The following is a 16771-nucleotide window of genomic DNA, read 5'->3' on the forward strand; positions in this document are numbered from 1 at the left end:
CACATACACACACACATACAAAACAGCATTGCCAACTATTTAAATATTTGTGATTCATTTGAAATAGGAGGCAAGACACCACAGTTTGGACAGGAGTGTAGAATAGTTGCATGCAGCCAGATGGGATGCACTTAGAAGTACTTGAAACCATTGCTCCTAAATTGCCAATTCCAGGTATCTCCCTACCACCCCGACACCAGTATCCTAGATTGTTGGGAAACTGTTTAATTTGGGTTCGGCGATGTAGCTCGCAGGGAATTGTCTTGCGGGCTACACGCTGGAACCCGGTGCCAACATTTGTATCCTGTCTTAGTGGATGGAAGACAGGTCTCTGCTAAGAGAGACACAGCTTCTGTTATAACCATTGTGAGGCCTGCAGTGGTTAAGGAGGAGCAGTATTTGATTGGCCAGTCCATACCAGTCAAGAGCTTTGGGTGAAACCCCATTCCAAATACCTTTGGTCAAGGTTCATCTTGACTGAGAGGGTGGAAAAGGGAACAAGCAGGTAGGTGTGTTTGAGGATATCCCTGCAGATGTCTTAATAGGAAATGATTTTGATCAAGTAGTACTGTGTGTGCATGCAGTTACATGCAGTCAAGCTTGGAGACAGGCATGTAGGTCTGGTAGTCTGGGGAGACCCAGATAGATCCTATGCCTGAAACTAGGGCTGGTGATGTGATTACTTCGGGGGGGGAGCTACCTTGTAGCAGTGAGCCTGAAGGCAAATCACAGCTGCTGGTAGGTAATAGTATTCCCGCGGACATGGTGACTCAAAGGACAGTGGTGAGTGGGAGTATCCAGGCTGACAGTGAGGCACTGCTGTCAGAGGGTCCTAGGCTTCCTGTGGAAAGGTTACAAAAACAGAGTTGAGACCTTTTGGATCCTACTTTATGAGGTTTGAGAGAGGTAGCTAAGGAAGCACCTGATGCTCAAGGAAAGAGGGAGTCTGTATGGTGGAACAAAGAGTTACTGTATGAGTGTGAGTGTAAGAGTGAGGTAATATGGAAGTTGGTAGAGCCCAGAGGCTACTGTCTGGCACTTCTAGCCATAGCCCATGACATTCCTTTTGCAGGTCATATGGGCATAAAGAGTAATAAGAGACGCATTATGCAAAACATTTATTGGCCTGGGATTGCAAAGAATGAAACAGGGTACTGCAGGACCTGTGAGCAGTGCCAAAAGGTAGGCAGGAGGCAGGGACATACGTTGTACCATGTTAACATGATGAAACCATATCATGATAGGGATGCCATGGTGCTGAGTATCTGGGGTGGATGGCAGGAGGAGTCTGAGAGAGATCTGGTGATTGATCGTCTCAGTGAGGCTCGGACTGACACTTCTGTGGGAGAGATAGCAATATCTCAGTGGCTATCCCCTATTCAGGTTAAAGAAATATGAACAGTGTTACAAGAGTTTGGAGGCATGTTCACTGGGAATCCTCGGTGCACCCCACCTAGTGCAGAACCATGTGGATACAGGACCCCAAAGGTCTATTAAGCAAGCTCCTTACAGGGTGCCTGAGTGAGTTTAACAAACTTTGAGGGAGGAGATAAAGGTGACATTGGAGTTGGGGGTAATACAAAACTCCAGTAGTCCTTGGGCTTCCCCGGTAGTACTGATACCGAAGAAAGATGGTAGTGTAAGATTCTGCATAGACTAAAGAAAGTTAAATAGTTATACACAGTCAGATGCGTACCCCATGCCTGGAAGAGAACAGCTGGGTGGGGCTAAGTATCTGACCACTACTGATCTGACCAAGGGATACCGGCAGGTGCCCCTGACTATCACTGTTAAAGAGTGGTCAGCGTTTGTAACACCTTTTGGATTATATGAGTTTACAAGGATGCCCTTTGGGATGAAGAATGCCCCAGTAACTTTCTCAAAGTTAGCAGATCATATCTTAGTAGGAGCAAGAGGGTATGCTCTTTCTTTATTTGTTCAATATTGCCATTTACAGTCATTCCTGGCAAGAGGACCTTCAACATGTCAAGGACATCTTGAGTAGATTAAAAAGGGCAGGGTTGACCATTAAGCCTAGTAAGTGTCAGGTGGATATGGCAGAGGTCTCCTACCTAGGACACAGAGTAGGGGTGGTAAGATCAGAACAGAACCAGCCAAAGTGGAGGTTATTCAGGCATGGCCTGTCCCTGTTACCAAAAAGCAGGTGAGAGCATTCCTAGGGATAGCAGGGTACTATAGAAAATTTGTGCCCAACTACAGTACAATAACTGCACCCCTTACTGACCTAACAAGGAAAAACAAGCCTGATAAGGTAGTGTGGACCACAGATTGAGAGCAGGCATTCCAAAAACTTAAAGTAGCTTTGGGAGAACCCCCTGTGTTTAGCCAGTCCAGATTACAGCAAGGAATTTGTTGTGCAGGTGGATGCTTCAAATTATGGGGTGGGGACTGTACTCAGCCAAGTTTCCTCAGAAGAAGAAGAGCATCCCATGGCATATCTCAGCCACAAACTGCAACCCAGGGAGAAATGTTATGTAGCTTTGGCGAAATAATGCCTAGCCATAGTATTTGCATTGCAGACGTTTCAGCCTTACCTATATGGAAGAAAATTCATTGTGGTTACAGACCATAACACTAACATGGCTAAAAAGAGTCAGTAAGCAAAATGCCAAGTTACTGAGGTGGAGCATAGGGTTACAAGCATATGATATGACGGTGCAAGATCGTAGTGGGGTCAATAATGCTAATGCAGATGGACTGTCAAGAAGGGGTATGGGTTGATACATTTTCAGTCAGCCCCACTTTTTTGAAGCAACAATTTTCCAGGGTCACTTGACAGTCTAGCTTTAGTCCTCACTGGGAAACATGGGTGCAACCACCTAGTGCAGCACCACGTGGATACAGGACCCCAAAGGTCTATTAAACACATTTGTAGTGATGCTCCCTTACCGGAGACAGTGGCGAGGATTGAGGCTCCTTAGTTTTTGTCCGGGCTGAAAAGGGCTCATCACAGTTAGCATAATGTTCACTTACCTTAGTGATCTAACAGCTGTAAAAGTTACAGTTTTTGTAGGTAAATAATAAATAACTGTAACTAAGCAATAGTAGGAACCTGAATGCCAACTTATAGCTTATCTTATAGTTTCTATGGTGCAGCTGAGCATGAACACTACAATGTTTCTATGTTTTTAAAACATACAAGTTAAATGTGGAGTCCTTTTTTTCTTTCTTTTCAAGACAAAATTACACAGAAGAGTATATTACACTAATGTGTGTGTACAAAATCAACTCTTATGTCTAAGCTTCAGCTGTCTTTTAGCTGTGGATTTCTCCTGAACTTTGTATTTTTAACATGGAGAGCTGTACTAACTGAAGATATTATGTGCAAACATGACACAAATGATTTTTATAGTACAATGAATGCAACTTTTCATCAGAGAAATAGAAGTGAATTAAACGGGTTCCGGCCTGTAGCCTGCAAGACAATTCCCTGCGAGCTACATCGCCGAACCCAAATGGCTGCAGCAGCACTTTGCCGTAGTGCAATACGGCTGAAAAGCCTAGCCACTGCAGCTGTAAGCTATGTACGGGCAGAGACAGCCGTACCGGATGTGTAACACATTCCTTATTTAGGTTCAAGGAATGCATTTATTTACTTATTTATTTATTTTGTTGTCAGTCTGACAACATAATAAATAAATACTTAAATAAATGCATTCCTTGAATGTAAATAAGGAATGTGTTACACATCTGGTACGCCTGTCTCTGCCCGTGCATAGATTACAGCTGCAGCGGCTAGGCTTTTCAGCCGTATTGCACTACGCAAAGTGCCGCTGCAGCCATTTGGGTTCGGAGATGCAGCTCGCAGGGAATTGTCTTGCGGGCTACACGCCAGAACCCTTTGGCACCTCTGTTGTTTCCAGACAGCTTATCACTGGCATTCTGTCATTCCCACTTACTGTCTCTCTCACCTTTTGTTCATCACTTCGCTTCAATGGACATTTGTATGCTATGTGGTCCCTCTGATTATATTTGAAACATCGAATCCCCTGATCCTGACTGTGTGCTTGAACTAATGGCTCCCCCTTACTGGTGAACTTTGTTGGAGTGGTTTAGATAGCCCCCATGAGTTTCCTTATGTCCATGTGTAGCACTGGCTATCCCTTTCATATGCACTGGTGCCATGCTTGCCAAGTAGAAATCTCCTTTTCTCCCCAGCTCATTTGCAGAGTTACACTCTTGATCTGCCAACCAGATTCTCTTGTCCTCAGGCAAAGTGCTGAGAGTTTGTTCCCTCACCAAAAGGTCAGTCAGTCCTTCAAAAGTGGTGACCTGTCACTCACTCACCCACCTGTGAAAGTAAGTACTGAAATCAGCCATGTAATCACATACAGTTTCATCTGCCTTGCATCTATGTTCACAATTTTTTTTCTATACATTTCAGGGGTTAATATGAAACAGACAAGTAAACATTGTTTTACACTATCGTAATTCAATCAATCAATATCAGACAGTTTAATAATTGCAGTAACAGCTCTACCATGGAGTAAGGTAGTTGAACTGTACTCAAAGCCCTTGGTCAGCATTATACTACTTACATACCCTCTCAAATATATAAATAAAACCATCAAAGTCATCTCCCTCTCTGTACTGAAGAAAAAATTTACTAACCTTTATGGCTTCTGGGTTTCAATCATTCCCTTACCCATTACCTCCATGACTCTGTCGAAGGGTTAGAAGCTCCTTTTCATGCTGTCTCTGCCTCTCATTTTCTTCAGCTTTCCATCTCCAAATGCCACAGTTCATACTGACACTGCTTCTCCCTCTTGTCAGCCCCCAGTTCCTTTTCATGCTGACACTGCTTCTCCCTGTCCTCAGCCTCCAAACATTTCGCTTCCAGTTCAAGTGTCTAACTCCATACAGATTCTTCACCACTGTTTCTGATAAGGCAGAATCACTAAAAGCAGGGATGTAAATACACAATTTCCCCTAAGAGTCCACCAAGAACAGGTTCCAAAACCTGGGACTGGACTATATGCTTCACTCCAGGTCCCCAAATGAGTTTCCACACTAACCACTGCAGAGCACTGTGTCCCAGTTCTAGGTATCTGACACACACACACACACACTCTTAAATGTCTGACATTCACACACACACACACACACACACACACACACACACACACACACACACACACTCTCTTGGGAAAAACTGACACAGCTTTACCTGCTGTGTTTTTTGCTCAAATTACAAGGTAACAGCTGCCACTAGTCAAATACCACAATACCATTCTAAAGGGGTGTTCAGTTATATTGGGTAAAATAGATATTGAAACAAATGGGAGCATGTATCCCAAGCAGGTAAGGCTTTTCAGAGTGGCCCTGTTGTTATCACAATAAGCATAAACACTTTCAAGTTATTAGAAATATTAACTAAATAACCAGCCACAATAATGAGAGATAGTAAAGCATTTAATCATAAATAAAATTATTTAAAACATGTAAATACTGAATAACTGATTTCAGTAAACATCAGAGGTTCACACACAGGAAATATGAAAATAATACTGTAGAATAGCTCTCACATTAATTCTAGAAAACCTCTGTCTGGCTATAGGTCCCTAACTATCTGAAGATTAGCTGTCCCTATCTAATCTAAATAACTTTTCAAGGCAAGATTATACTCTTACTTCTACAAGGTAAGATGAGAAATTATGTCCACACTCCAGGCTGTTGTCTGTCCTTAGCAACTGGAACAACTACTCTCCTGGAAACAACTGAATGAAAACTACGTTAGAATAGCTCTGGAAACAACTGAATGAAAAACTGAACAACTGACTCAGAACCTGCTTTGTAAAGCAGATCTTTTTCAAATGTAACAGGAAGTTGCCATAAGAATTCTACTCATATCAGACTTTGAAAAGTAAATAAACTGCTGCAGTGAAGATTCTATTCTTCCAGCGCTGGCACATAATGATATCACATCTAGGTTAGCTGACTCTGGCATAACCCACATTCAGAATTCTTTTTAAAAAAGAAATGTACATTTGGTCAGCCAGAAGAACACTGTTTGACATTCAAACACCTTGCATAAATTAGAGTGATAATCAAAAGACATAAACTTATTTACAAAAGTATAGCTAGTTATGCTGGCATATGTAACACAGGATAATTTACAATTATTTCAAAACTATAGCCAGTCATGCTAGTACAGATAATATCTAATATCGTCACATTAACATTGTCTGATATTCCAACATCCTTTAAGTATAAGAGCTGGGCAAAGATGTGAGCAGTGTCAATGTCATGTTATATCTGATCCATCGTAAAGTTTGTTCCACTTAGTGAAACAAGATCTGTATGAGATGTTACTATTTCTGGAATGTTTTTGCTGAAATTTTGTCTCACTTTTTCAAAGGTTACATATGAAGTAGCAGAGTTCCTGACATACATAACACAAACATTTTTTCCAGGGATAGGACCAGCATTGTCTGAAAACTTTCTACATACCGGCTGGCTTCTTAGGTCATTCCTAAGGGTATAAATATGAACTTGAAGGTGGTTTACTGTTTACTTGACATTTAGTGCACATCTTTATTTCCTTTTCTACATTCTGATCCAGAACAGGGCACTATGCATATGATATGGCTATGCATTTTATTTTGTGCATTCCAATAGAAGCCTTATGTAGTATTTCAGCATCACAGAATCACCTTATGGCAGAACTATAACCCTGTACATGCACAGTACACAATCATCTCTGGCTAATCTTCTGAAATAATATACTTAAACCTTGACCCAGATATGTTTGACTATCTTTTGCATCTCTGATAGCCTGTAGTTTAATTTGCTCAGTATGCAGTGGTATACTGTCCATAACATACAATGTCAGTATTTGATCAGAAATATTTACATCTGTAGCTTTTCTTAAATAAGTAAACTATGTAATACATTAGCATGATTCTTTTCTAGTCTGTGTGTGGCATTTGCTGGAATGTGAAAAACAACTTTGACTCTTTTTAATACACATTCTTCTCTTTTAAATAGTTAAATTTCATAATCACCTTCTGTAAAACTACACTTACAGAATGCATGTGTGGACTTCTCCCTAGTGTAAATACATTTTATTTATTTTGCTAGGTAAGTTGGGGCCAGTAGTGCCTTTCACTGTTATCAAAAGTAATGTTTCTTTTTCTTTCTTGTAAACAGTTTCTACATCAGCAACTCCCAGTACTTTATAAATTCCTTCATACAAGTTTTCTGTTCAAGAACAGTAAACTGCAAATCTGTATTAATTATATTTCTAAAGTTCTGTTTAATCGTAAGGGTTATATTCAAACCAATGTATGATTCTAAATTCACAGGCATGTCTTCTATTTATATTTGTACCAGAAATAGGTTAACGTTTTACAGACTTAAGCTTTGCATACCATATAACCATATTATTTCCTTTGAGCACCCTATATTTTCCATTTCTGCAAAACGTAAATATTTACTGCTAAGCTTTTCTTCAACTCTTTGATCATGTGTTTTTTGGAAAGTTTTTAATCCATATAGACTTGTACTATGTGCTTAGCTCTAAAGCAAGCATAACATTTTCCCATGCTTGTTTTACAGTGTAAATATACATTGAAAAGCTGTGTGCTATTTGCCCATACATTTATAAGAAGCAGTAGTTTTGCTTCAGTTATTATTGTCGGGACCAGAGCCATAACTTGCTCAACTATCTCCTGGTGCCATTGCCCAATCTGACTCCTTTCAAAATTAAGTTGTGGAGCAACAACAACAAAAAGTTAAAAAGGTCCATTCCCTGATGTGGTGCTCATCCCGGGGAACAAGCCAGATCTAGTCTCCTCAATTTATGCCCCTCAAAAAGGTCTATTTTCTGATCAGGCACTTTTCATCTAAGCCTGAGGGTAAGCCAGCCTGTTCTTCTTGGTCTGAGCTCCCAAGTTGTGGAGCATGGAAAAAAAGGGTCCTTTCATATTTGAGGACTAAAAATACACTGTAGCAAACTATATGCAACAAATATAACAACCAGTTTGCTACAGATAAGCTAAAGACAACAATAATAAATGACCAACCATACTCAAAACATGCCATACTGCATGTCACTACCATTTTATTTTCATTAAAAAATTAATTGTCTTGTCTCAAACAAGGTCTTTAAGAGACTTCATCAGAATGCTTAATACCTTTCAAACAAGTGAATTTAAAAATGTAGCTACCTGACATAATTACATAAACCCATCCAAAACCAATCACTGTTAAAAACTTCTGAATAATTATTGGAAAAATTAAAACCATCATGTTCAAATCAGGAAGTGTTTCAAAATACATAATATTCATATAAATCATTTAGCAAATATAAATATATATTTAACCAACTTATACAACAGAAATACAATACTAATTTAAAAACCTTTTTATAATTTTGCAGCATTCAATTTTAATACACTAAAACAGACAAATGATTGTTCAGTCCTGGAAATGTTATAGTGTTTACCCTTAATTGCCATACAGGTTCCCGATGCTACTTTCACATTCACCACCCCTTGGGTTTCTATTAACTTTTTCCAAATTAAAAAATAAAAAATATTTTAAACCCTTTACAAATTATTGAATGTCTATATAAGGCATTACCTCTGATTTTTTATGTTTGATGTCATAATAATGTTCCCTAATTCTCCATTTTAATCATCTTTCAATCTTGCTTACATAAAAACAGTTACATGTAAAGCAAGATAAAATATAGAAGATTCCACTTGTTTCACAATTAAAATTTCCTGGACATTCTGTTGATCTCTCAAAACCTTTCACATATGTACACGGACTATCAGGTATAAACTTATAAAACTTACACCTAGCACATTTAACCATTCTCCCATCCTCCCTTTTGCTATTAAAATTATTGCTGTTTTGTAGAAAAAATTCTTGACATTTTTCAGTGTACTGAACACTGCAGTGGGTTCTCCTAATTTTTATTTCAAATCTTGAGTGAATACTAATTTCCCATTTATTTGAATTACTTTCTCAACTTTCTCTGTTTTTTTTTTTTTTGGAATAAGGTAAAACCAAAGCCTTCATTTTGTTTTCTCCCAAGTTATCTGATTTCTTCACCAATTTAAGTTCATGGTTATATAATATAAGTCTACATTTCTTGTGCATTTATCTACACACCTCTGATTTGATACTAATTAGAAACATTTTTTGAATAAGGTCTCTCCAAAAACATGATTAGAAGTTCAACTTCTTCTATAAAGTTTTCATTTGTAAAGGGTTTAGAAGATTATTTTTTATTTTGGAAAAAGTTAATAGGAACCCCAAGAAGTGGTGAATGATAAAGATGACTCAAGTATCAAGAACTTGTATGGCAATTAAGGCTAAGCACCATGAAATTTCTAGGATTGACAGATTCTTTGTCTATTACTAGTGTATTAAAACTGAGAGCTACAAAAATGATAGAAGTTGTTAACATTTGTTCTGTATTTTTGTTGTATCAGTCGGTTTAATTTGTATTTGCTAAATGATTTTTATAAATTGTATATATTTTGAACCATTTCCTGGTTTGAACCTGATGGTTTTAATTTTGTCATAATTATTCAGTAGGTTTTATCAGTGATTGTTTTTTGGTGTGTGTTTTACATAATTGCATCAGATGACTAAGTTTTTAAATTCACTTGTTGGAAAGGCCTTAAGTGCTGTAATGAAGTCTCTTAATATTTTATTTTACATTTGTTGACCAGGCTAGTCTAACTGGATATATGTCCATTTTCAGTAGAGGCCCGGGGAGATAAGCTCCAAGACATGAATAAAATACAAATACAAATAAATTACAAACTACAAAAAGCAAAAAAAAAATTGTAAGAAAAAAAATAGCAAAAATAGTAAAAAAAATATAATAAAAAATAACCAAGCAATGGTAATATGTGCAGTAAGGTATAGAGGTTAGCACTGGGTTTGTAAAGAGGACAAGAGTCATAAACAGTGCAAAAAGAAGGTACAGGGACTAATTACATGTAAAGACAATAGTGGAGAAAGGAAGTTAGTTGTGAAGTGATTTTATAAGCATTTATTAGAAAAAAGGTATATAAGAAGTGAAATGATGCCTAATAGGGAGACATGAGAGAAGTATAGTAAGAAGGAAGATGTAACAGTGGATAGTAAGCACAAGATAGGCAAGGTCAAGTATAAAGAGATAGATGGCTAATCTGGTTTGGTATAGGGGCATAGTCAGTATGATTTGAGGTAAAGTTTAAGTCTGTTTTTGAAGAGTGATAAGGAAGTAAGTGAGAAGAGGTCATTAGGGAGAAGATTCCAGGATTTACCTACAGTATAAGAGAAGAGAGAATCCCCAGCCCTGTTATTAGATTTGGAGGTGTGTACAAGAAGTTTGTGTGAGGAGCATAGAGACTTCAGATTTTTATAGGGGGTAATGAGGCTAGATAAACTAGGAGTATGAGAAGGTTTGTAAAGAATGTTGTGGGCAATAGTTAGTTGGTGAAATTCAATCAGGTGATTTAGATTTATACAATAGTGCGTTCTAAATGGGTTTCCTGTTGCAAATCTTGCAATGTTATTATAGGATGATTCCAATTTGCTGAAGACAATCTTGGATAGATTATTAAAAATAGGAGAAGCATAAAGGAGTGTAGAGATCAAATGAGTGTGAGCTATAGTAATTTTGGCAGTAGGAGAAAGGAAGGTTTTAATCCTATAGAGAGTGCCAATTTTTTTGTTGACAGTCTTTATAGTATTGTTGATATGGATGTCGAAGTTCAGATTATTGTCGATGGTGACACCTAGAAGTTTAGTGGTAAAGTCTGTAGATATTATGGTACCATTGGTGGATGTCACAGAGAAATGAAGAGGAGAGGACTTTTGAGTAGGAGTGAAGAGGAGGAGTTTGGTTTTCTTTGGGTTCAGAAGAAGGCAACGCTGAGTGAACCATTGTTCTACTATGTTGAATACCTTCTGGGTGAGAGAGTGAAGGTCTTGGGAGGATGTGGCTGAGCATAGTAGTATGGAGTCATCAGCATATTGTATGCAAGTGGCTTGGGGGATAGCTAGATGAAGGTCATTTACAAATATGGAGAAGAGAAGAGGTCCTAGTATGGACCCCTGGGGGATACCTATGGTAACGGGTAGATGGGTGGATAGAGTGTTATGTCATAGTACTGCTTGCTGCCGTTTGTCAAGGTAGGATTGGAACCATTTTATGGAAAGTGGGTCTAACGACAGAGATTTTAGTATGTTTATGAGAATCTGGTGGTTTGCCATGTCAAATGCTTTAGACAGTTCGATAAATAGAGCAGAAGAAAGATTATTTAGGTTTCGTTGTTTGTTGATGTAATCAGTGAAGGAAAGGAGGGCAGTGGTAGTGCTGTGTGAGGGTCTGAAACCATGTTGACAGTTGGAAAGTAAATTGTTTTCAATTAAGTGGTGGAGTAATTGCCTGTGGATACATTTCTCCATAATCTTAGCTAATGGAGAGAGTAGGGCAATAGGGCGATAGTTTGATAGCTCAATGGAGTGTCCTCCTTTATGCAGGGGGATAACATGGGATACTTTCCATAAGGTGGGAATGTGACCTTCGCTTATAGTTCTATCAATATGGAAATAGGGTAGGCAATAGCATTGGAGGATAACTGTAGAAATTCAGAAGGCAGTTGGTCTGCTGAAGGAGAGCATGGTTTCAGTTTATTCAAAGGTTTTGAATAGGTTTGATTGGGACTGGTTGGAACTGAAAAGGAGGGGGTGGGGTTGAGGTGTAAGAAGGTAGTGTGAAGGTATTAGGTGACAGTTGACTAGCGAATGTTTGGATAACATCTGTAAAGAAGGTGTTGAAGGTATTAGCTGTATGGATAGGGTTTTTCTGGTCTGTATTTTGGGAGTTAGGTGTAGTGGATTGACCTGGGTGGAGTACCTGCTTAATGCTAGCCCAGAATTTTTGTGGGTTGTTGTGATTAGGTTGTTGAAATTGTAAGTAATTTTTTTTTTTATCATTAAGTACGGCCTTCTTAGTGTCATTTCTAAGTTGTTTAAAGGTTTGTTGATCAACAGGGTTTTTAGTCATTCTCCATTTGGCCCAATATTTATTTCTGAGTTGAATTTTATGTTTGGTTTCATTGGCTAGCCATGGGGCAGAGTTGGCCTTAATTCTAATAGATCTGGTTGGAGCGTGATGATTGAAAATGGAAAGGAAGGTAGTATTAAAGAAATTAATGGTGTCATTGAAAGGGAGGTGTTTTAAGGGAACCCAATTGCATGCTCTTAGTTCCATTTGAAATAAATCAGGGTTAAATTTATTTTTGGATCTAATACTTCTGATAGAGGTTAGAATAGGAGTCTTGGTTTTATGCCTGATGAAGTAGGTAAGTGAGTGGTCTCTTATATCATCAGGGAGGGTTCCAGAATTATAGTAATGAGTATGATTGTCTATAAGAATCCAGTCTAGTATGCTAGCTTTCTTGTTAGCTTTATTTATTCTGGTGGGTGAGGTAATAGTTTGAGAAAAACCATGTTGGTTAATATGGGAGGTAGGAAGGCTAGTGCAGTAGGAATTCCAATCCAAGTTTATATTGCCTAGGATTATGGTTTCTTGAGGCAGGTGTTGGGATAGCCAGGAAAGGATATTTTCCATGGTGGCTATGTTATTTCCAGGGGGCAGATAGATAGATACAGATAATGTAGATTGATTTGGCATTGTTAAGTTCACGTTTAGAGATGAGAATTTCAGTATGGGAATCTAGAGGTAGATTACAGATGTATGTGGTTAATTGTAATCCAGATTTGAATAAAATAGCAACCCCTCCACCTTTCATAGCTACTCTATCAATTCTTAGCATATTATATCCAGGTGGGATAATTTCATTATCCTTGATACTAGGTTTTAGCCATGTTTCTGTTAGGCAGATAATGTCAAAGGAGTATACTTGTAGGAGAGCATGGAGTTGAGTTACTTTGTTGTTAATACTATGTATATTTAGATGAGCTAGTAGGAGGGAGTTAGGTGGTTTAGTGATTGGGCAATTGGTTGATTGATTTGAGTTTTGGAGAGAGGTAGAGGTTGCTGTAAGGCCTGGGTTAGGATGAATATCACCTTCCTTTAATGAGAGGAGTTGTCCTAGATAGCTTAGGTTAGGGAGCTTGCTGTGTAGAAATAACAGCCTCTTGAGATGTAGTGAATTATATTTAATATGTAGTGTTCTATGATACTTAGCAAATAGGTAGCTGGGTGAGCATATTATGTTTGCATGGTTATGTAGGTATGGTGAGGGTTGAGAGTTAGTATGTTGGTTGGTGAGAAGCAAGGGGACCGGAGCCAAGGAGGAGGTGATCCAGAAGCTCTGGAGGGAGAAGCCTGTTTGGCAGGTGGGGCCGAGGAGTCCTCGGCCCGCCGCTTATGGTGCTTCTCTCTCCGTTTAGCTTTCCCGGCCTCCCTCTCCTCCGGAGCTGAAGCGGGGGTTTGAGTCCCGACCGGAGGGAGGGAGGCAGGGGTGGCTGCCACCGAGGGCTGGGTAGCGGCCACAGAAGCACCGGAGGCCAGAGCCGAATCCGGGGGCAAAAGGCCCGCCAGAATCAGCTTCAACCTCCGGTCCTTAAGTGCCCTGGGGTTGAACACCGCGCAAATCGCGCATCCCGAGGAGAGGTGTTCAACCCCAAGGCACCTAATGCACCGGGTGTGGCCATCCGCCGGTGAAAGCTTATGGCCACACTCGGTGCACTTTGAAAAGATGGCTTTAGGGGCCTCCAACATAGTAGCACAGAAACACACTCACTAGGCCCCTACACACACCACAAACACACACTACGGCCAGCGAGGGCAGGGAGGAAAAATAACCACAAATTAAGTTAAACTAAATTAAATTGAGAGAGATATAGGGCTATGGGATACCTAAACACTCGCTCTCACTCACACGAAGGAAAGGGGAGTAAAAATAGAAAATATTTCTCACAAATCTTCACTAAGTAGAAGGAGCTCGAAAATCCAGCTTGTAGCTTGAAGCGCGGCAAACTAGATCTGAGGTCAGTCAGGGTTGGCAGGGGATTATGGGTAAAGGGAGGAGCTAGGAGCTCGGATTTATGCTGTGGTAGAAGTTGCCGGCTCGGATCCGAGATCGGATCCGTATCCCAAAGGTTGCTGACAAATGAAGTGCCTACTTCAGATAAAGTGTTAGCAGGATAATTGTAAGGGGGTAGCAAGTTAAATGATTCAGGAAAGCATACTAAAAATAGGTAGTGGACTGACCTAGAGGACAATGTGAGTTGAGGGTAAGTGGGAGATACTAGGAGGAACTAGACACAGGAGTGAAACAGTCAACAAGTTAAATTCACAGAGCGGGAAAATTAATTAGCAGCAGACATTTTCAAAGTAGTAAAATAAGAAAAAATATCTTAGTCTGTAATGCTATATGAGCTGCAGGCATATATTAACATAAAAGTATTGCATGTACAGTCTAATAAATTATACACATTAGTATAAAAAAAGCTAGGTAGTACTCAACATCAGTACATTTAATATATTTTTTGGCAGTTGGGCTTAGACTAGACAGTATTCAGTTTTAGTAGGATGTACTGCGCATTAGTGTAAGCATTGTAACAGTACTTTCCCTATTGTTGTACCCTTAACATGTGCAGACAGTTTGTTGGACTTGGCGGCAATTACTATTGCTCCTGTTTAAGCTAGGGTGCTGACCTTTAAATGACGCTTATACTGAATCAGTAGCTAAGATCCGGCAGTATGTGTGGGCAAATATTGCCTGTTAGCAATCAAATTAATTGCGAAACAGAAAAATAGTCTGATACTCACTGTATCTAAGATGCATGTGCTTTAGCAAAGTCTCCTTGTAAGGAATGAGCTTAATAGGTTCATAGGTAGGTACTAGTCTATCTGCCCGAGGGCATTTATAAGCCTAGCCAGAGTGTGTCAGCTTTCGCCGCCCCATTGATTAACTGAGCCTCTGTCAAGAAGAGCCAATGAAGTGATCCCAGGGGTGTATTTTCTGTTACCCATCCACTCGTCAAGGTTTCTCTTGAAGAATGTTAGTGAGGGGCTCTGCCTAATGTAGTTAGGAATTTTTTTCCAAAGCATGGGGAGTCTCTGTGACAGGAATCTATCCCTCCAGCATGTTCTATTTATTGTTGTGGTGAGGTTTAACTCACTAGAGCGAGTGGCTCGCAGTGACTTGGATTTCTTTAGGTGGAGCATGTCCATTAATTCTGAGTTGGACATGGCTTTGTAAGTCAGGCAGAGATCACCTCTGAGTAAGCGACATGCGACTGAGTACAGCTGGAGTTTTTCCAGTCGGGCTGCATAGGACATATGTTTGAGGCCAGTAATCCTCTTGGTGAGGTACTTTTGTGGTCTTTCCAGCTGTTGGAAGTGTCTTGTGAAGTACATCCCAAATGGGGCATTGTACTCTATGATGGGTCTGATGAGTGACGAGTAGAGGGCCACTATAACTTCTTTATTTCTAGATGCGAAGCCTTTTGTAATTAGATGGGCTACATAGAAGGATTTCCTAACTACTTTGGCAATATGATTGTCAAAGGAGAGATTGCTATCTACCTGGGTCCCCAGATCTCTTATTACCTCTTCTGTATTAAGGGTGCTGCCACCTATGTGGTAATTCAGGGGTATTTTGTTTTTCCCAAATGGGATGACTATGCATTTTTTGACATTTAGCTTGAGACCATGACTTTGACACCAGGTGTCCGTCTCAGTAAGGCCCTTTTGGAGAATGTCCGTGTCAGCTGGAGAGTAATGGTCTTGTTTGAGATGAAAGTGCTTAATTTTTATGAAAGTAAAACTACAGAGATGTGCAGTACAGTATGTTTTGCTTGTTTTTTAAGCTAAAGACAACATTGAAGTCTCATCCATACTGTACTAGACCACACATGGAGTTCTGAAGTGTTTTGGCAAATGCAGTATTGGCCTTCAAAAATTAAATGCCAGTACTGAGGCTCATACTTCCTAATATCTTGCACTCAACATATCTACCATTTTCTCCCCACATTAGGTTCTCTGGTTGAGATATCACCTTGTAGCTGTTGCTGTCTATTTCATTTGTTAAACTTGTACTGCTACTAATGCCAAAGCAATGTTTAAAACATTTTTTAAATGTCAGGTTATTTTATGATCATACTTTTATACGTATGCATTCATCATTCATTCTACATACATCTCTGTCAGTTAGCGTTTATTACAGTATCTCTCCTTAATTACAGGTGTGACTATTTTCTTAATTCAAATACATGATGTTTACATACTGATTTAATAAGTTTCCTTGTACAAGTCTAAAATGAATATGTGTATATGTTTGGTATTAAAATGATTGTGTAATAAGTTTACCAGCTGCACATATATTTCTACTGAGTTTAGTAGTCCCTGGGAGTTTCTTCATTAAGATGGAGGTTTCAGTCCGTAACCTCAAAGAACTACTTCTCTATTTCTGTCTTCATCGGTAATGTCGTTGGCAAGGAAAGACATTATTTTTTCTTCACAGTAATCTTCTAAGAGCTAGTCACATCACTTACAGTCACAATGTTTTTTCTTTCTGTGCCCCTCCAAACAAGTTAAAGCAAGTGCTGGATTCTCTAATCTTATAGCCAATAAAACTGAATCTGTTGCATATCAAGCACATCAAAATAATTTAATAGCGTTGTTAAGAAAAAACAGACTTTAGTAGAGACAGCAGAATTAGTAAAATTATAGCTTACTAGTTGATAAAAATCTTTTACCTGCATTCTTGAAGATTGGTTAAGCTAAAGTAATGGGGACTGGCTAAAATCTGGAATGTTTAGTCTT

The sequence above is a fragment of the Protopterus annectens genome, chromosome 6.part1 (assembly GCF_019279795.1).
Source record: "Protopterus annectens isolate FY-2018-M chromosome 6.part1, PAN1.0, whole genome shotgun sequence".
Classification (NCBI taxonomy): Eukaryota; Metazoa; Chordata; order Ceratodontiformes; family Protopteridae; genus Protopterus; species Protopterus annectens.